At 55.4% G+C, this 19849-nt stretch overlaps 2 long non-coding RNA genes across 2 annotated transcripts; both read left to right on the top strand.

The window, feature by feature from the left end:
- Positions 1 to 641: 641 nt before the first annotated feature.
- On the top strand, positions 642 to 5077 carry LOC137460757 (uncharacterized). The gene is made up of 3 exons (XR_010993040.1): positions 642 to 2409; positions 4144 to 4316; positions 4800 to 5077. It is a non-coding gene; the product is annotated as an uncharacterized lncRNA (long non-coding RNA).
- A 346-nt stretch (positions 5078 to 5423) lies between these two features.
- Positions 5424 to 6255, top strand: LOC137460758 (uncharacterized). The gene is made up of 3 exons (XR_010993041.1): positions 5424 to 5508; positions 5595 to 5671; positions 5753 to 6255. It is a non-coding gene; the product is annotated as an uncharacterized lncRNA (long non-coding RNA).
- Positions 6256 to 19849: the final 13594 nt, after the last annotated feature.

The raw sequence follows: 19849 nt of genomic DNA on the forward strand, positions 1-19849 counted from the left end.
GGGGGAGGGGGGGCCGGGCGGGCGATACCAGGCGGCCCTCGTCCCGGGGACCACGTTCCAGCCGCAGGCTGGATGAGGCTCTGTCCAGCCTGATCTAGTGTGGGGTGTCCCTGCCCGTGGCAGGGGGGTTGGAACTAGATGATCCTTGTGGTCCCTTCCAACCCTGAATGAAACTATGAAACTAGGAAGGCTCTCTCCTCAGGGCTGCTTTCCAGCCAGCCCCTGCCCAGCCTGCATTTGTGCCTGGGATTGCCTCCACCCAGCTGCAGGACCCTGCCCTTGCTCTTATTGAACTTCATGAGGTTGGCTTGTGCCCAACTCTCCAGCCTGTCAAGGCCTGTCAGTGCTAGCCTAGGCCCCACCCCACCCCCCCACCCCGCCGAACATTCACTGCAGCCGAGAGCTTGCCGCTCGACGCCTACCCCACCCGCCCCGCCCGGCCCCCCGCTGCCATCCGGCGCTGCCCCGGCCGCTGCGCCCCGCCTCTCCTCGCTCCCCCCCACCCGGCAACCGGCCGCCGGGCACGCCAAGTCCCAGGGCAGGGAACAGGTGCTGCCGGCACCCCGTGCTGCCTGCCGGCTTCCCTCCGCTGCATCCCCCCGCCGCCGGGTAATGAATGAAATTAAATGAAATAGAATGAAATGAAATTAAATGAAATTAAATGAAATTAAATTAAATTTTGTGGTGGAAAACGAAACGAAATGAAATGAAACGAAATAAAATGAAATTGTGAGGTGGAAAATGAAATGAAATGAAATTAAATCAAAAGAAATGAAATGAAATGGAATGAAATGAAATGAAATGAAATTCTGTGGTGGAAAATGAAGTGAAATGAAATGAAATGAAATTAAATTAAATTAAATCATATGAAATGAAATTAAATTGTGTGGTGGAAAACTAAACAAAACTAAACTAATTGAAACGCATCAAAACCAAATGAATCCAAACTAAATGAAACGTAACGAAACGAAATGAAACGAAATGGAATGAAATGAAATGACATGAAATGAAATGAAATGAAATTGTGAGGTAGAAAATGAAATGAAATGAAATGACTTGAAATGAAATGCAATGCAATGAAATTGTGTGGTGAAAATCGAAACAAAATGAAATGAAATGAAACAAAACAAAACAAAACAAAACGAAATGAAATGAAATGAAATGAAATGAAATGAAATGAAATGGAATGAAATGAAATTAAATGAAATTAAATTAAATGATATGAAATGAAATGAAACTCTGTGGTGGAAAACAAAACAAAACTTAATGAAACTAAATGAAACAAACCAAAAAGAAACGAAACTAAACGAAACTAAACGAAACGAAATGAAATGAAATGAAATGAAATGAAATGAAATGAAATGAAATGAAATGAAGTGAACTGAAATTGTGTGGTGGAAAATGAAATGAAATGAATAGAAATGAAATGAAATGAAATGATATTAAATGAAATGAAATGAAATTGTGTGGAGGAAAATGGCCCGCAAAGCCAATCAGCTCCTGGGCTGCAGCAGGAGAAGTGTGGCCAGCAGGTGGAGGGAGGTGATCCTCCCCCTCTCCTCAGCCCTGGGGAGACCCCACCTGGATTACTGTGTCCAGTTCTGGAGCCCCTATTCCAAGAGGGATGTGGAGGTGCTGGAACGTGTCCAGAGAAGGGCCACGAGGATGAGCAGAGGGCTGGAGCACCTCTCCTGTGAGGACAGACTGAAGGAGTTGGGGCTGTTCAGTCTGGAGAAGAGAAGGCTCCCAGGTGACCTCATTGTGACCTTCCAGGATCTGAAGGGGGCTACAGGAAGGCTGGGGAAGGACTTCTCAGGATCTCAGGAAGTGATAGGACTAGGGGTAATGGAATGAAGCTGGAGGTGGGGAGATTGAGGCTAGATGTGAGGAGGAGGTTCTTCAGCATGAGAGTGGTGAGACCCTGGAATGTGTTGTCCAGGGAGGTGGTTGAGGCCCCGTCCCTGGGGGTGTTTAAGAGCAGGCTGGATGAGGCTCTGACCAGCCTGATCTAGTGTGGGGTGTCCCTGCCCATGGCAGGGGGGTTGGAACTAGATGAACCTTGTGGTCCCTTCCAACCCTGAATGAAACTATGAAACTATGAAACTATGCTTAGCCTGGAGAGGAGGAGACTGAGGGGTGACCTTCTTGCTCTCTCCAAGTGCCTGAAGGGGGGTTGTAAAGAGGCAGAGGTTGGTCTCTTCTCCCAGGCAGCCAGCAGCAGAAGAAGAGGACACAGTCTCAGGCTGCGCCAGGGGAAGTTGAGGCTGGAGGTGAGGAGGAAGTTTTCCACGGAGAAAGTGATTGCCCATTGGAATGGACTGCCCCGGGGCGGGGCGGGAGGGCCGGACGGCGGCGGCAGCAAGCGCCGGCGGGGGGAGCAGGCTAGGGAGAGAGGGCGAGCGGCACGCGGTAGGGCTGGGGGGTTTTTGGGGTGGGGGCGTTGGGGGGATTAGCGGGCGGGGCGGGCAGCCGAACCAAGCGGCAAGCCGGGGCGCGGGCGAGGGCGGCTTTAGGGCAGGAGGGGCGGGACGCAACCTCCCCACTGCAGGCTCCAACGTGGAGAGCAGCAAGTTTTTGGAGTCGGGGGACGACGGACGGGAGGGGCAGGGGCGAGAGATAACGGCGGCACGCGGCACCCCTAATAGCGCCGCCTCCGTCGCAGGGGCTAAGAGCAGGCGGGCAGGCCAGGAGGGAAGAGGCAGCCCGCGTCGCGATCCGGAGCGGCGGAGCGCGACCTCCCCCCCTGCAGGGGACCAATGTGGGAAGGGGAAGCCGCGGCGGCTTTGGCGGGGGGGTGCCCAGCTGCTAGCGGCTTCGGGGGGCAGGGAGCGGCAGCGGGGGGGCAGGGGGGGGGCAGCGGCAAGAGGCAACGGCGGGCGGGGGTGGGGCTCCTCGCAAACCGGTAACGGGGGCCGGGGCTGTGGGGGGCCGGTGGGTGGCAGCAGCGGCAAGAGGCAAGGGGCAAGGACTTGCCGTGGCCGGCGGCCGGTTGCCGGGTGGGGGGAGCGAGGAGAGGCGGGGCGCAGCGGCCGGGGGCAGCGCCGGATGGCAGCGGGGGGCCGGGCGGGGCGGGTGGGGTAGGCGTCGAGCGGCAAGCTCTCGGCTGCAGTGAATGTTCGGCGGGGTGGGGTGGGGGTGGGGGCCTAGGCTAGCACTGCCAGGCCTTGACAGGCTGGAGAGTTGGGCACAAGCCAACCTCATGAAGTTCAATAAGAGCAACGGCAGGGTCCTGCAGCTGGGTCGAGGCAATCCCAGGCACAAATGCAGGCTGGGCAGGGACTAGCTGGAAAGCAGCCCTGAGGAGAGAGCCTTGGGGGTGCTGGGGGACAAAAAGCTCACCAGGAGCTCTCAATGTGCTCTTGCAGCCCGCAAAGCCAATCAGCTCCTGGGCTGCAGCAGGAGAAGTGTGGCCAGCAGGTGGAGGGAGGTGATCCTCCCCCTCTACTCAGCCCTGGGGAGACCCCGCCTGGATTACTGTGTCCAGTTCTGGAGCCCCTATTCCAAGAGGGATGTGGAGGTGCTGGAGCATGTCCAGAGAAGGGCCACAAGGATGAGCAGAGGGCTGGAGCACCTCTCCTGTGAGGACAGACTGAAGGAGTTGGGGCTGTTCAGTCTGCAGAAGAGAAGGCTCTGAGGTGACCTAATTGTCGCCTTCCAGTATCTGAAGGGGGCCTACAGGAAGGCTGGGGAAGGACTTCTCAGGATCTCAGGTAGTGATAGGACTAGGGGGAATGGAATGAAGCTGGAGGTGGGGAGATTGAGGCTAGATGTGAGGAGGAGGTTCTTCAGCATGAGAGTGGTGAAACCCTGGAATGGGTTGTCCAGGGAGGTGGTTGAGGCCCCGTCCCTGGGGGTGTTTTAAGAGCAGGCTGGATGAGGCTCTGTCCAGCCTGATCTAGTGTGGGGTGTCCCTGCCCATGGCAGGGGGGTTGGAACTAGATGATCCTTGTGGTCCCTTCCAACCCTGAATGAAACTATGAAACTATGAAACTATGAAACTATGTCTATTTTAATAGATGAATATGTCTGCTTGCCGTCTATTGAAGGTCACCTGGTGGTGTTGGGGCGTGCCTCCGGCAAACTCGCTCTGCGCCCAGCGCTGTGTTGCCTTTCTTTGCTAATGAACTGGTCATAAATTTTCAGCAGTGAGTTTGCTTCTCCCAGTTCGGTGCCCCCCGACGTGATTGCCCTGCCTGTGACGGCTGCACGGACTTTATCGGAAGGGGGGGGGGGGCGCCCCCGCCGATTTCGGCGGCCCGGAAGAAGGATCCCGGAAGCCTCTGGGAACGTGGTGAGACTCAGCCAAAAGTTGTAAGGTAAAGGCAAGGGAAGGAGCTGCCAACTGTGGTGACTGCCTGGAGTTGTAGTGCACAAAGAGCCGGGCAAGAAAAGGGCTGTAAGGATTGTGCGGTTGGGCGGGGATTGAGGTCAGTGAGAGCGTGTGCGTGAGACGTGAGCTGGCCAGTCCGGTCTCACGAAGGGATTGTGGAGTCCTTCTCCCTGCGTTTCCAAGCTCTGGCGAGGGACTCGGGCAGGGAAGGGACGAAGCGGTCGGGGACGGAAAGCGTGGCCCTCGGGAAACGGGGCAGGGGTCGGGTAAAGAGAGCAGCCCCGGGAAAAAGGGGAGCGAAAGGGTCCCCAGGGCTATACGCCCGGACAGCCCTCTGGGGTTCCAATTAGCGGAGTGGGAAGAGAATCCGAATCCGCAGGATAAAGATCAGGGAGCAGTGCTAGATTATTGGAGAGAGAAATGGGCTAGAGAGAAGAGCAGAGCAGACAATTTGTTGTGGCCCCCATAGGGGTCCTCGGAAGGATGGATCTGTCAGGCTCTCAACCTTCTGTTAAGAATGAGGAGCCTTTTCATCAGGAGGAGAGGGAATATGCCGCTGGCTGGCAAGGCAGCGTCTGGTCAGCAGCGGCAGTAACGGATTTCAAGGTGGAGGAAGAGGAAGAGGAAGAGGCAGAACCTGAAAAGTGGGAACCACTGCATCACTTACCCCCACCTTATAACCCTGCAGTCCCTGCAGCCCCCCTCCTCCCTGCAGTCCCCCTCCTCCCTCCAGACCCCCTCCTCCCTGCAGCCGCCCTCCTCCCTGCAGCCCCCGTCCTCCCTGCTGCCCCCCTCCTCCCTGCAGCCCCCCTCCTCCCTACAGCCCCCCTCCTCCCTACAGCCCCCTTCCTCCCTCCAGACCACCTCCTCCCTCCAGATCCCCTCCTCCCTCCAGCCCTCCTCCTCCCTACAGCCCCTTTCCTCCCTACAGCCCCCCTTCTCCCTGCAGACCCTTTCCTCCCTACAGCCCCCCTTCTCCCTGCAGCCCCCCTCCTCCCTACAGACCACCTCCTCCCTACAGCCCCCCTCCTCCCTGCAGCCCCCCTCCTCCCTGCAGACCCCCTCCTCGCTGCAGCCCCCCTCCTTCAGAGTTGGAAGAGATGGCAACCGCCAAAGAGGACGAGACCATCCCGGATCTATTCCCAGAGCTTTCTGAGATGCCGGCCAGTCCGCCAAGGGTAACGTTTCTCTACAGTGTTGTCATCAAAACCCAGACAATACTTCCTCACTTGGCTGTAACCCTGAAATGTCTTCTCGCTCTTAGGCTGTTAGGCCACAGACACCCGGCAGGGAGGAGAGGCCGAGAGTAGCAATCGTTAGCCCTCCACACCAACCCAAAAGGTTAGTTCTGTTAAGGTTCTGGTTGATTGAAACAAAAGCAAGGCTATTCCCTTTGGGATGATCAATCGATTCTTTTCTCAGGAGGAGAGCTGGCGCTGCCCATCGCACCAGGCTGCATCCGGATCTGGTAGTGGTTGGTCGAAGGCGGCTTACAGTGCTAGTTTATTCGCTGCTCGGTGTCTCCAGCTGCGCTGTTCTCCTTGTTTTTGTTACTGCCCTTCTGTGTCATCTCAAGAATTGTTGTCAGTAAGTTGTTTCCACAGTTCCTGTTCAGCACAAGTTATGGTTCATTGTTGACACGTTCTCCTACTGGAAAGGACAGCAGAGCGAGCAGTTCTTTGTTGGACGGTCTGCTTCAAACGAAACTAAACGAAACTAAACGAAACTAAATGAAATGAAATGAAATTAAATGAAATGAAATGAAATGAAAAGAAATGAAATGAAAAGAAATGAAATGAAATTGTGTGGTGGAAATCGAAACAAAACGAGAAGAAACTAAATGAAACAAAACAAAATGAGATGAAATGAAATGAAATGAAATTGTGTGGCTGAAAACGAAACTAAATGAAAATTAACGAAACGAAACGAAACGAAACGAAACGAAACGAAACGAAATGAAATGAAATGAAATGAAATGAAATGAAATGAAATGAAATGAAATGAAATTGTGTGGTGGAAAAAGAAATGAAATGAATGGAACAGGTCATCCTGAGTGCAATAACACAACACTTACAGGATGGCCAAGGGATCAGGCCTAGGCAGCATGGATTTAGGAAGGGCAGGTCCTGCCTGACCAACCTGATCTCCTTCTAGGATCAGGTGACCCGCCTGGTGGATGTGGGGAGGCCTGTGGATGTAGTTTACCTGGACCTCAGCAAGGCCTTTGACACCGTCCCCCATAGCAAAGTGCTGGCCAAGCTGTCAGCCCATGGCTTGGACAGCAGCACTCTGAGCTGGGTTAGGAACTGGCTGGATGGCCGAACCCAGAGAGTGGTGGTGAATGGTGTCACAGCCAGCTGGCAGCCAGTCAGTAGCGGAGTCCCCAGGGGATCAGTGCTGGGCCCCATCCTCTTTAACATCTTTATTGATGATCTGGAGGAGGGCATTGAGTCTATCATCAGTAAATTTGCTGATGACACCAAGATGGGGGCAGGAGTTGATCTGCTAGAGGGTGGAGAGGCTCTGCAGAGAGACCTCTACAGGCTGGGCAGATGGGCAGAATCCAACAGCATGAGATTTAACACATCCAAGTGCCAGGTGCTGCACATTGGCCACAAGAACCCCATGCAGTGCTACAGGCTGGGGTCAGAGTGGCTGAGAGCAGCCAGGCAGAGAGGGACCTGGGGGTGCTGGTGGATGGTAGGCTGAACATGAGCCTGCAGTGTGCCCAGGCGGCCAAGAGGGCCAATGGCATCCTGGCCTGCATCAGGAACAGTGTGGCCAGCAGGAGCAGGGAGGTCATTCTGCCCCTGTATACTGCACTGGTTAGGCCATACCTCGAGTCCTGTGTCCAGTTCTTGGCCCCTCAGTTTAGGAAGGAGGTTGACTTGCTGGAAGGAGTCCAGAGAAGGGCACCGAAGTTAGTGAGGGGCTTGGAACACAGCCCTGTGAGGAGAGGCTGAGGGAGCTGGGGCTGCTTAGCCTGGAGAGGAGGAGACTGAGGGGTGACCTTCTTGCTCTCTCCAACTGCCTGAAGGGGGGGGTGTAAAGAGGCAGAGGTTGGTCTCTTCTCCCAGGCAGCCAGCAGCAGCAGAAGAGGACACAGTCTCAGGCTGCGCCAGGGGAAGTTGAGGCTGGAGGTGAGGAGGAAGTTTTACACGGAGAGAGTGATTGGCCATTGGAATGGACTGCCCCGGGGCGGGGCGGGAGGGCCGGACGGCGGCGGCAGCAAGCGCCGGCGGGGGGAGCAGGCTAGGGAGAGAGGGCGAGCGGCACGCGGTAGGGCTGGGGGGTTTTTGGGGTGGGGGCGTTGGGGGGATTAGCGGGCGGGCAGGCAGCCGAGCCAAGCGGCAAGCCGGGGCGCGGGCGAGGGCGGCTTTAGGGCCGGAGGAGCGGAGCGCAACCTCCCCACTGCAGGCTCCAACGTGGAGAGCAGCAAGTTTTTGGAGCCGGGGGACGACAGACGGGAGGGGCAGCGGCGAGAGATAACGGCGGCACGCGGCACCCCTAATAGCACCGCCTCCGTCGCAGGGGCTAAGAGCAGGCGGGCAGGCCAGGAGGGAAGAGGCAGCCCGCGTGGCGATCCGGAGCGGCGGAGCGCGACCTCCCCCCTGCAGAGACCAGTGTGGGAAGGGGAAGCCGCGGCGGCTTTGGCGGGGGGTGCCCAGCGGCTAGCGGCTTCGGGGGGCAGGGAGCGGCAGCGGGGGGGGAGGGGGGGGCAGCGGCAAGAGATAACGGCGGGCGGGGGGGGGCTCCTCGCAAACCGGTAACGGGGGCCGGGGGTGTGGGGGGCCGGGGCTGGCAGCAGCCGCAAGAGGCAAGGGCAAGGACTTGCCGTGGCCGGCGGCCGGTTGCCGGGTGGGGGGAGCGAGGAGAGGCGGGGCGCAGCGGCCGGGGCAGCGCCGGATGGCAGCGGGGGGCCGGGCGGGGCGGGTGGGGTAGGCGTCGAGCGGCAAGCTCTCGGCTGCAGTGAATGTTCGGCGGGGTGGGGGGGGGTGGGGGGCCTAGGCTAGCACTGACAGGCCTTGACAGGCTGGAGAGTTGGGCACAAGCCGACCTCATGAAGTTCAAGAAGAGCAAGGGCAGGGTCCTGCAGCTGGGTCGAGGCAATCCCAGGCACAAATGCAGGCTGGGCAGGGACTGGCTGGAAAGCAGCCCTGAGGAGAGAGCCTTGGGGGTGCTGGGGGACAAAAAGCTCACCAGGAGCTCTCAGTGTGCTCTTGCAGCCCGCAAAGCCAATCAGCTCCTGGGCTGCAGCAGGAGAAGTGTGGCCAGCAGGTGGAGGGAGGTGATCCTCCCCCTCTCCTCAGCCCTGGGGAGACCCTGCCTGGATTACTGTGTCCAGTTCTGGAGCCCCTATTCTAAGAGGGATGTGGAGGTGCTGGAACGTGTCCAGAGAAGGGCCACAAGGATGAGCAGAGGGCTGGAGCATCTCTCCTGTGAGGACAGACTGAGGGAGTTGGGGCTGTTCAGTCTGGAGAAGAGAAGGCTCCCAGGTGACCTCATTGTGGCCTTCCAGGATCTGAAGGGGGCCTACAGGAAGGCTGGGGAAGGACTTCTCAGGATCTCAGGGAGTGATAGGACTAGGGGGAATGGAATGAAGCTGGAGGTGGGGAGATTCAGGCTAGATGTGAGGAGGAGGTTCTTCACCATGAGAGTGGTGAAACCTTGGAATGTGTTGTCCAGGGAGGTGGTCGAGGCCCCGTCCCTGGGGGTGTTGAAGAGCAGGCTGGCTGAGGCTCTGTCCAGCCTGATCTAGTGTGGGGTGTCCCTGCCCATGGCAGGGGGGTTGGAACTAGATGAACCTTGTGGTCCCTTCCAACCCTGAATGAAACTATGAAACTATGAAACTATGAAACTATGCTTAGCCTGGAGAGGAGGAGACTGAGGGGTGACCTTCTTGCTCTCTCCAACTGCCTGGAGGGGGGTTGTAAAGAGGCAGAGGTTGGTCTCTTCTCCCAGGCAGCCAGCAGCAGAAGAAGAGGACACAGTCTCAGGCTGCGCCAGGGGAAGTTGAGGCTGGAGGTCAGGAGGAAGTTTTCCACGGAGAAAGTGATTGCCCATTGGAATGGACTGCCCCGGGGCGGGCCGGGGGTCTCCGAGCGCGCGCCACCAGAGCGAGGCGGGGCCCGGCGGTGCCGGCGGCGGCGGCGGCAGCGGCAGCAAGCGCCGGCGGGGGGAGCAGGCTACGGAGAGAGGGCGAGCGGCACGCGGTAGGGCTGGGGGGTTTTTGGGGTGGGGGCGTTGGGGGGTTTAGCGGGCGGGCGGGCAGCCGAGCCAAGCGGCAAGCCGGGGTGCAGGCGAGGGCGGCTTTAGGGCTGGAGGAGCGGAGCGCAACCTCCCCACTGCAGGCTCCAAGGTGGAGAGCAGCAAGTTTTTGGAGCCGGGGGCCGACGGACGGGAGGGGCAGCGGCAAGAGATAACGGCAGGCGGGGGGGCTCCGCGGAAAGCGGCAGCGGGGGGGGGCAGGGGTAGGGGCAAGAGGCAACGGCGGGCGGGGGTGGGCTCCTCGCAAACCGGTAACGGGGGCCGGGGGTGTGGGGGGCCAGGGGTGGCAGCAGCGGCAAGAGGCAAGGGCGGGAGGGGGGATTCCGGGGGACGAAGCGGTTGAGGACGGAAAGCGTGGACCTCGGGAAACGGGGCAGGGGTCGGGTAAAGAGAGCAGCCCCGGGAAAAAGGGGAGCGAAAGGGTCCCCAGGGCTATACGCCCGGACAGCCCTCTGGGGTTCCAATTAGCGGAGTGGGAAGAGAATCTGAATCCGCGGGATAAAGATCAGGGAGCAGTGAGAGATTATTGGAGGGAGAAATGGGCTAGAGAGAAGAGCAGAGCAGACAATTTGTTGTGGCCCCCATAGGGGTCCTCGGAAGGATGGATCTGGCAGGCTCTCAACCTTCTGTTAAGAATGAGGAGCCTTTTCATCAGGAGGAGAGGGAATATGCCGCTCGCTGGCAAGGCAGCGTCTGGTCAGCAGCGGCAGGAACGGATTTGAAGGTGGAAGAAGACGGAGAGGAAGAGGCAGAACCTGAAAAGTGGGAACCACTGCATCACTTACCCCCACCTTATAACCCTGCAGTCCCTGCAGCCCCCCTCCTCTCTGCAGCCCCCCTCCTCCCTAGAGCCCCCTTCCTCCCTCCAGACCCCCTCCTCCCTACAGCCCCCCTCCTCCCTGCAGACCCCCTCCTCCCTACAGCCCCCTTCCCCTTTCCAGACCCCCTCCTCCCTCCAGACCCCCTCCTCCCTCCAGACCCCCTCCTCCCTACAGCCCCTGTCCCCCCTGCAGCTTCTTTCCTCCCTACAGCCCCCCTCCTCCATGCAGCCCCCCTCCTCCCTCCAGTCCCCCATTCTCTCTACAGCACCCCTCCACTCTACAGAACCCCTCCTCCCTACAGCCCCCGTCCTCTCTAGAGCCCCCCTTCTCCCTGCAGCCCCCCTCGTCCCTACAGCCCCCCTCGTCCCTACAGCCCCCCTCCTCCCTACAGCCCCCCATCCTCCCTACAGCCCCCCGTCCTCCCTACAGCCCCCCTCCCCCCTATAGCCCCTTTCCTCCCTACAGCCCCCCTCCTCCCTGCAGCCCCCCTCCTCCCTGCAGGCCCCCATTCTCCCTACAGCCCCCTATTCTCCCTACAGCCCCCGTCCTCCCTACAGCCCCTTTCCTCCCTACAGCCCCCCATTCTCCCTGCAGCCCCCCTCCTCCCTCAGCCCCCCTACCCCCTACAGCCCCCCTCCTCCCTACAGCCCCCCTCCTTTCTGAAGCCCCCCTCCTCCCTACAGCCCCCCTCCTCCCTGCAGCCCCCCTCCTCCCTGCAGCCCCCCTACCCCCTACAGCCCCCCTCCTCCCTACAGCCCCCCTTCTCCCTGCAGCCCCCCTCCTCCCTGCAGCCCCCCTACCCCCTACAGCCCCCCTCCTCCATACAGCCCCCCTCCTCCCTGCAGCCCCCCGTCCTCCCTACAGCCCCCCGTCCTTCAGAACACAACCTTTCATGAGAGACGCATGAAGAAAACAACACTTAATAAAAGTAGGTTTCGTGCCGACTGCCTCTCTTCATTCTGCTTCCTCAATGCGATTGGCTACTGCTGCCACAGACAGAGAATCAGTCACTCTATTGATTGAGTCGTGAAGCCAAGGAGTCCATGGCCAAACAACTCCAAACAGTTCCAGACTTTGCAATGAATCTGTAGGTTCTGCTTCTCCTAGTTGCTAATGCCAGTCCTCTCTTTTCTTCTACGTGGCCTCGGGCTCTCGGGACGGTATGGATGCGCCGACTCGTTGGCCGGCGGCGGGGCGATGCATCGGAGGGAAGCCGGCAGGCAGCACGGGGTGCCGGCAGCAGCTGTTCCCTGCCCTGGGACTTGCCGTGGCCGGCGGCCGGTTGCCGGGTGGGGGGAGCGAGGAGAGGCGGGGCGCAGCGGCCGGGGCAGCGCCGGATGGCAGCGGGGGGCCGGGCGGGGCAGGTGGGGTAGGCGTCGAGCGGCAAGCTCTCGGCTGCAGTGAATGTTCGGCGGGGGCGGTGCAGGAGGGACGGAAGGACGGGTAGCCGGGGGTCTCCGAGCGCGCGCCAGCAGAGCGAGGCGGGGCCCGGCAGCAGAGCGGCGGCGGCGGCGGCAGCGGCAGCAAGCGCCGGCAGGGAGAGCAGGCTAGGGAGAGAGGGCGAGCGGCACGCGGTAGGGCTGGGGGTTTTTTGGGGTGGGGGCGTTGGGGGGATTAGCGGGTGGGCGGGCAGCCGAGCCAAGCGGCAAGCCGGGGCGCGGGCGAGGGCGGCTTTAGGGCCGGAGGAGCGGAGCGCAACCTCCCCACTGCAGGCTCCAACGTGGAGAGCAGCAAGTTTTTGGAGCCGGGGGACGACGGACGGGAGGGGCAGCGGCGAGAGAGAACGGCGGGCGGGGGGGGCTCCTCGCAAACCGGTAACGGGGGCCGGGGGTGTGGGGGGCCGGGGGTGGCAGCAGCGGCAAGAGGCAAGGGCGGGAGGGGGGATTCCGCGCAAACCGGTAACCGGGGCCGGGGTGTGCTAAACCGCTTATGATCTTTGGCTTTCGCCAGGGGAATGACTGGGGACTGTGGGGCTCGCTCGTTGGCCTGGATCGTTGGGCTGGAATGTTGGGCTGATGGTCTGTATTGTTTGGGGTATCGGGGCAAATAAGGTGAGGTGCCAACCCGTCTGAAGATTGGCCAGGTGAAGAGCGCAGGTTTTGTCTCAGTCTTGCTGGAGAGGGGTGGGAGTGTGTGGGGGGACTATAGGAATATGTCTATTTTAATAGATGAATGTTGGTGCAGCTTTGAGGGTGGATGAGCTGGCAGAAAATCTTGCGGAGTTAGGCATAACTGAAGAAGCCCTGAAACGACTGAGAAAGATCAACAAGCTGTGATGACCTTGAAGGTGCTCACGACCTTGAAGAGCTGGGGAAGTACCCAAGTCTGCGAAAAAGCGGAACTGGTGGCTAGCTGCAACAGGATGTTAAAACCGCAAGAGGGCTGGGTTGACATTTAGCGATAGCCAATGAAATAACGGCTGGAGTATGTAACCACAGTTAAAGTGTATATAAGGTGTTCGATGTTCAATAAAGTTTGGGTTTGGCAAATCGTATCGATTGTGAGCTAGCCCCCTTCTTGCGGCAAGCGGTGCCCGAACAGGGACCCTCCGGAAAAGAGGAAAGAGGGTACCGTTTACCGTTTGGATTTATGCAGACGACAGGGGATCGAGCTGCCACCGAGAACGAGAAGGAGCCCGGCCGGTGATAGCAGTTAACCGAGCGTGCCGAAGAAAAGCGACGCTGGCGCCGAGGACGCTGTAAGCCGTTTCTGCTTGTTGTAAGGGTACTAATGGCCATGGAGAGGCAGGCAGCGTATAATCTGTTATTATGCTTTTTAGAAAAGCAGGGATTAAAATGGAGCTATAAAAACGACTTATTGCCTGTATTGGTGGATGGAGAGGAACAGGGTTATTTTTCTGATCCTAATAAGGTATTTGAGCACCCAGAATGGCAGCGTTATGCTCAGACGTTGTGGTTGCAGAGTTTGAGTGAGGAAAAGAAGGAGTCTAAACGAGCTAAGAGGTATGGTAAGCTGGTAAAGTCAATTATGGACGTGTTAGAGCGGCATGCTGCTGAAGTGGTAGCTAGTAAGGAAGCTCAGATCCGGCTGGTCGCCCATAAGGTACCCCCGCCAGATGAGACTGAATACAAGTTTAGGGGGATTCCTGTTGATATCGAGCCAAACAGAGCTACCTCTAGCGATCCTCCTGTTACGAGTGATCAGGACAGTGACAGTGATACAGATTCGGATCATGTATGCACAGGGAAGGAGGAGACAAGGCAGCCAAACAGGGAGGACGATAGAGGAAGGGAGGTGAAGGCAACTCTTTGTGAGACTGTGAAAAGGAAGACTGAGGAAACCGTAGAAGGGAGACGGTATAAGGGAACAGATTGGAAAAAGGTCGCGGAGCAGGCACTAGGGGAAGGAGATATGGAAGCCTTTCTTCGCCTGACAGCTTCTGATCCGAGTAGTGCTTTTCCCGTAGTGTATAGACAGACAGGACCACAGGCAATGGAAGCGGAGATTACTAACCTCCCATGGAAGCTGTTGGCGCAGCTGAGGCAAACCGTTAGCCAGTATGGCATACAGTCAGAGCCCGCCCGACAGATGTTGACGTTTATCTATACCAACTATATTTTGTTGCCAGAAGATATAAAAAGCATGATGAGGTTATGTTTAACAGAGGCTCAATATCTGTTATTTCTAAATCACTATGAGCTTTTGGCACGGCGGGTGGTAGAGGCTGATCGTGAGCCTGATGATCCCCTGCATGCACTACAACTGGGGCAGCTATTGGGAACAGGGCCATGGAATCGGGCAGAGTTGCAGGCTCGTCTGCGACCCCCTATATTGAAGGCGGTAGAGGATATAACGAAAATGGCTATTGATAGGCTGAAGGACCCCGGGCAGAGTCCACACTATATGGGAATTAAGCAAGGAAAGGAAGAGTCTTTGGATGTCTTTGTGGATAAAGTATTAGCCGCGATGAGAGCGGCAGGAGTGGAGGAACCGGTCAGAGAGGCCATATTGAAACAGTGTCTATTGCAAAACGCGTTGCCTAAAGTAAAGCAGATCATCTCAACAATGAGCCCCGACTGGAGCGTAGTTGACTTATTGGCGAAGGCTCAGAATCTTACCCCAGAGCCTATGGCAATGTTGGCCGAGGCAGTTGCTAGGATGGGTCAGGACCGCAAGGAAGGTGTTACTGGCATGGGAGAAAAAATATCGGAGGGAGTGGTTAGTACACCGCAACAAGTAATGGCCGCATTAGTGCCTTTACAACGGCAACGACCGGCTAAGGGTCCAATCTCTTGGCCTGGTCCCCGACGAACCTTTTCTTGTTATCGATGTGGAGCACAAGGGCATATTCGAAAGAATTGTAGAGCAGGAGGCCTTTGGTGTAATCGATGCCGCTCGTACTCACATAATAACGCAGCGTGCAGGTTTCAAAGCAAGACATCGGGAAACTTCCTGGCGAGCGCGGAGGGCCGCCGCGCGACGACACAAACCTCGGTCCTGGGGACACCCAACTACGACCAGCAACAGCAGGGAGTCTCGGGCTGGACGTGGCAGCCTCAGTGACTGTTCAGTTAATGGATAAAGCCCCAAAGAAAATACCCACTGGAATTTATGGACCAATAAAGATCAACAACGTTGCGGTTGGATGTCTAGTAATAGGACGGTCTTCTGCGTCAATGGCTGGGGTAGTGGTAGCAACAGGCTTAATTGATGCTGACTATACTGGAGAAATATATATCATGGTTTATACACTTTTTCCGCCATTGGTGATTCCTAAAGGGCAGTGTATCGCTCAGCTTGTGCCCCTGCCACGCCTGGTGGAGGGATTGCGGCCTTTTAATAGGCAGGAGAGAGGGGATGGGGGATTTGGTTCCTCCACGGCCCCGCTCACTCTGCTAACGGCCTCCATGGATAAGAGACCACAGGTCACTGTCCAGATAGAGTATCAGCAGGAGGTTATTCGCCTTACTGGACTGCTGGATACTGGGGCGGATGTGACTGTGATATCTAAAGATCACTGGCCTTCTCACTGGCCCGCGAGGGCCGCGACGGCGTCTCTGTCAGGGGTCGGTGGCGTAAAGGTCGCTGAGAGCACGCCTATAGTGAGGCTTACCTGTGACGGAAAAAGTATTTCTCTTTCATGCTCCTTGCTACCGCTACCCGATCCGGTGCAGATGGTACTTGGACGGGACGTTTTGATGCAGCTGGGAGCAGTATTGACGACAAAAAACGTGTAACCGCGGTCATTGCGTGGACTTTCCCGATCCCGCTGGTGTGGAAATCGAACGAACCAGTATGGATCGAGCAGTGGCCGCTAAAGGAGGAAAGTCTTCTTGCTGCTCATGATTTGGTCTCAGAACAATTGGCTCAGGGGCATGTGAAACTATCTCATAGCCCCTGGAATACTCCGATTTTTGTAATAAAGAAGAAATCTGGAAAGTTCAGACTAATTCATGACTTGCGGGCTGTCAATGATCAAATGCAAGCCGTGGGAGCCCTACAGCCAGGCTTACCATGTGCCTCAATGTTACCTGCCGGATGGCATCTGTTAGTAGTGGACTTGAAGGACTGTTTCTTTACCATTAAATTACACCCTAACGACACCACTCGTTTTGCATTTACATTACCTGCCCGAAATAGAGAAGAGCCAGCCAGACGGTATGAATGGACAGTTTTGCCCCAAGGCATGAAGAATTCACCGACGATTTGTCAGCTTTTTGTAGCGGCCGCTTTACAACCATTACGGAACCAGTGGCAAGACGCTATAATTTATCACCATATGGATGACATCTTAATAGCGCAGCGGACACCAATTACTGAAGTACAACTTCAAGCCTTGCAAAGCACGTTATTGATCAGTGGCTTGAGGATTGCTCCAGAGAAAATACAACAGTCAACCCCCATTAAGTATCTGGGGTGGTCTATTTCGGAGCAACTTATATCGCCTCAGAAGTTGCAGTTGAAAACAGAATTAGAGACCTTAAATGATGTCCAGAGCTTTTTCGGGGACATTCAATGGCTACGCCCGGTAGCGGGCGTTACCAATGAGATGTTGGACCCCTTGAGACCTCTCTTAAGGGGCACCGACCCGTCGTCTCCTGTTACGCTTATGACAGATCAGCATGACGCCATCCAACGAATAGTGGATAAAGTGACATCTGCTGTTGTGTCTCGGCGCCGAGAAAACCTCCCCCTTGACCTTACCATAGCAGGAGGTCCAAAGCATTTTTGTGGGGCTATAACGCAGTTATTAAAAGAAACGGGGGAGAAAAGTGGAGCTTGTACTATTGTTTTGGAATGGTTCTTTCCACCATTGCAGCAGAAAAGGACGCTTCAACAAAAAATTGTCGTACTTGCTGATTTGATACGGGTAGGAAGGAAGCGACTTTGGGCCATATCGGGAAAAGAGCCTGGTACTATATACCTGCCCGTGAAAAGGGAGGATCTAGAGTGGTTTGCGCAAAATTCGGAAGAATTTGCAACGGCGTGTCTTGGAATTCCAACTTGTATCGCACCGATAAGACCAGACAACAAGATAACGGCTTGGATGTTTGCGCAGCAATGGCTAGAACGGCCAAAACTCAGCCGTCAACCGCTGTCACAGGCAGTCACGGTGTATACCGACGCCGGGAAACGATCGAGAAAGGCGGCTGCGACATGGCAGGAGGGCTCAGAGTGGAAGAAACATATTATTGTGGCCCAACCTGAGGACAACTTACAGACACTAGAACTGATAGCTGTGATATGGGCTCTAGGGAACTGGCTTGACATTCCCATTAACGTGGTGTCAGACTCGATTTATGTCGTAGGCCTGGTACATCGTATTGAGGACTCCGTTATAAAGGATGTAAGGAATTCTTGCCTGGCTGAACTATTATGGCAGCTGTGGCGAACGGTAAAACTGAGGTCGGAAAGATACTGTGCCTTACACATTCGTAGTCACAGAACGGAGCTTGGCCTTGGAGAAGGGAATGCACGGGCGGACAGGCTGGTAGCGGCGTCTGTCCCTACAGCGCCACTATCATCATTTACGCAAGCCAGAGAGGCACACTCTCAGTTCCACCAGAATGCGAAAGGCCTAGCCAAGGGTTTTGGGATTCCGATAGGCGAAGCAAGGGCAATTGTTCAATCCTGTCCTGTATGTAACACTATAAATAGGGGCCTGGGATTGGGTGCAGGAGTAAACCCTCGAGGCCTAGAGAGTAACGAGATATGGCAGATGGATGTGACTCATGTTGCGGAATTTGGTAGACAAAGATATGTGCATGTGTGTATCGATACTCATAGTCACATGATATGGGCGACAGCCCTTACAGGGGAAAAGACAAAGGATGTTAAAAGACATCTGCTGGCCTGTTTTGCTGTAATGGGAGTGCCGAAACAGATAAAAACCGATAATGGGCCTGCTTATGTTAGCAGCGGACTACAGCAGTGGTTCTTAACTTGGGGAATTAAACATGTTACCGGCATAGCCCATCTTCCCACAGGGCAAGCAATAGTGGAAAGGGCAAATCAGACGATTAAGCAATATTTACAGAAACATAAAGAGGGGGATCCGCTCTCTCGACTGAACAAAGTGCTTTTTGTGCTTAATCACTTGTGTGTCTTTGCAGAAGACGATGACCCTCCGGTGGTTAAGCACATAGGTCATTCTAAACTAACGTTGACAAGAGGAATTTTGTTATATTATAAGGACCCCCGGACCCGAGAATGGCTGGGCCCTGCTGAACTATTGTTTACAGGGAGAGGATATTTTTGTGTTTCCACAGCTGAAGGTCCTCGTTGGATTCCCGGTCGCTGGGTCAAGCCGGCAGTCAAATCGCCCGAGAGTCGCGACCATGAGCGGACTGACGTTGACCGTGGTAATGACGTTCATGGCGATGACAACAGAGGGTTTGACACAGATTGACCGCAGAGCTAATATGTGGGTGACTTGGGCAAATAGGACAGGGAACATGGAATTTTGTTTGGCATTACAATCAGCTACTGATCCCTTTAGAACTTGCTTGATAGGAATACCAGGGTATCAAGTGGAGGAATTCTCAGGATGGGTAGGTGATACTGTGAATAACGCGCTTTGTGAAGGCAAGGATGAGGCAAACTGTTCAGCGTCTCTAATATCAAAACTGAATGTTACCCTACGATGGGATCCTGAAGAGTTGGAATTGTTGGGTTCTCTTATTTTGGGTAATGAGACCTATGGTGATAATAGAACTTGTTTGTTTTTTGGGAACGAGTTGCAACGACATGCAGTGTTAACGCGGCAGATTTGTGGGGATCTAAGGCTAAAAAATAGTTCTATATCTCGTAATCAGTGTAAGGATCACACGGCGGGAAGATTGGAAACCACTTTTAAAGAAAACATGGATGGAACTAATGTTAGTCCTTTAGACTTGAGCAAGTATAATATAGGATATGGGATCTGTGGTCTAAAAGGCTGGTATGGTAAGGAAAAGAATCAAAACCTGACTATTGATAAGCCCAGGGCGCTTCCCCCCAATGTGTTTTTGATTTGTGGTGATAGAGCATGGCAAGGGATCCCCAAGGGGGCCATTGGTGGGCCTTGCTATCTTGGAAAGTTAACGTTGTTGTCACCGTCTACCCGAGAATGGGTTAGGAGTGTAAAAAATTTGACAGCCAGTAGGACACCCAGGCAGCGTCGGGCACTGCATCGGTTAGACAGCAGCTGTAACGATAAGGTGGGATTGTGGTCAAATGCAGCCAACGTCTTAACATCTCTAGTGTTTCCTCAGCTGGCTGTGAAACAGGCCTTACGAGCCATCGCTCAACTAGCATGCTGGTCAGTAAAACAAGCAAACACAACAACTGAGGTTTTACAGGAGCTGCTAACCGACCAAAATAGCCTACGACATGCTTTGGTACAAAATAGGGCCGCGATTGATTTTCTTTTGCTGGCCCAAGGGCATGGGTGCCAAGATGTAGAAGGAATGTGTTGTTTTAACCTTTCTGATCATAGCGAATCTGTACAGAGCAAACTAAGATGGCTTGAAAAACATGTTGACGATGTAAAAGTGGCTGATAGCCCGTGGGATGATTGGTTAAAAAGTTTATTTGGATCCTGGTTTGGATGGATGGGACCATTAGTCAAAGAAGCTGTTAGGTTTGTTGTTATAGAAATTATAGTTATAATTGTATGTAAGTTGTTATTTAGAATGGCAATATCAAAGTTAAAGTGGCCTGTTGTACATATTAAAAGAAACGGGGGAGTTGTTGGTGCAGCTTTGAGGGTGGATGAGCTGGCAGAAAATCTTGCGGAGTTAGGCATAACTGAAGAAGCCCTGAAACGACTGAGAAAGCTCAACAAGCTGTGATGACCTTGAAGGTGCTCACGACCTTGAAGAGCTGGGGAAGTACCCAAGTCTGCGAAAAAGCGGAACTGGTGGCTAGCTGCAACAGGATGTTAAAACCGCAAGAGGGCTGGGTTGACATTTAGCGATAGCCAATGAAA

Source organism: Melanerpes formicivorus, unplaced genomic scaffold, assembly GCF_026170545.1.
Source record: "Melanerpes formicivorus ecotype bairdi unplaced genomic scaffold, bMelFor1.0.p_v2 SCAF_741, whole genome shotgun sequence".
Lineage (NCBI taxonomy): Eukaryota > Metazoa > Chordata > Aves > Piciformes > Picidae > Melanerpes > Melanerpes formicivorus.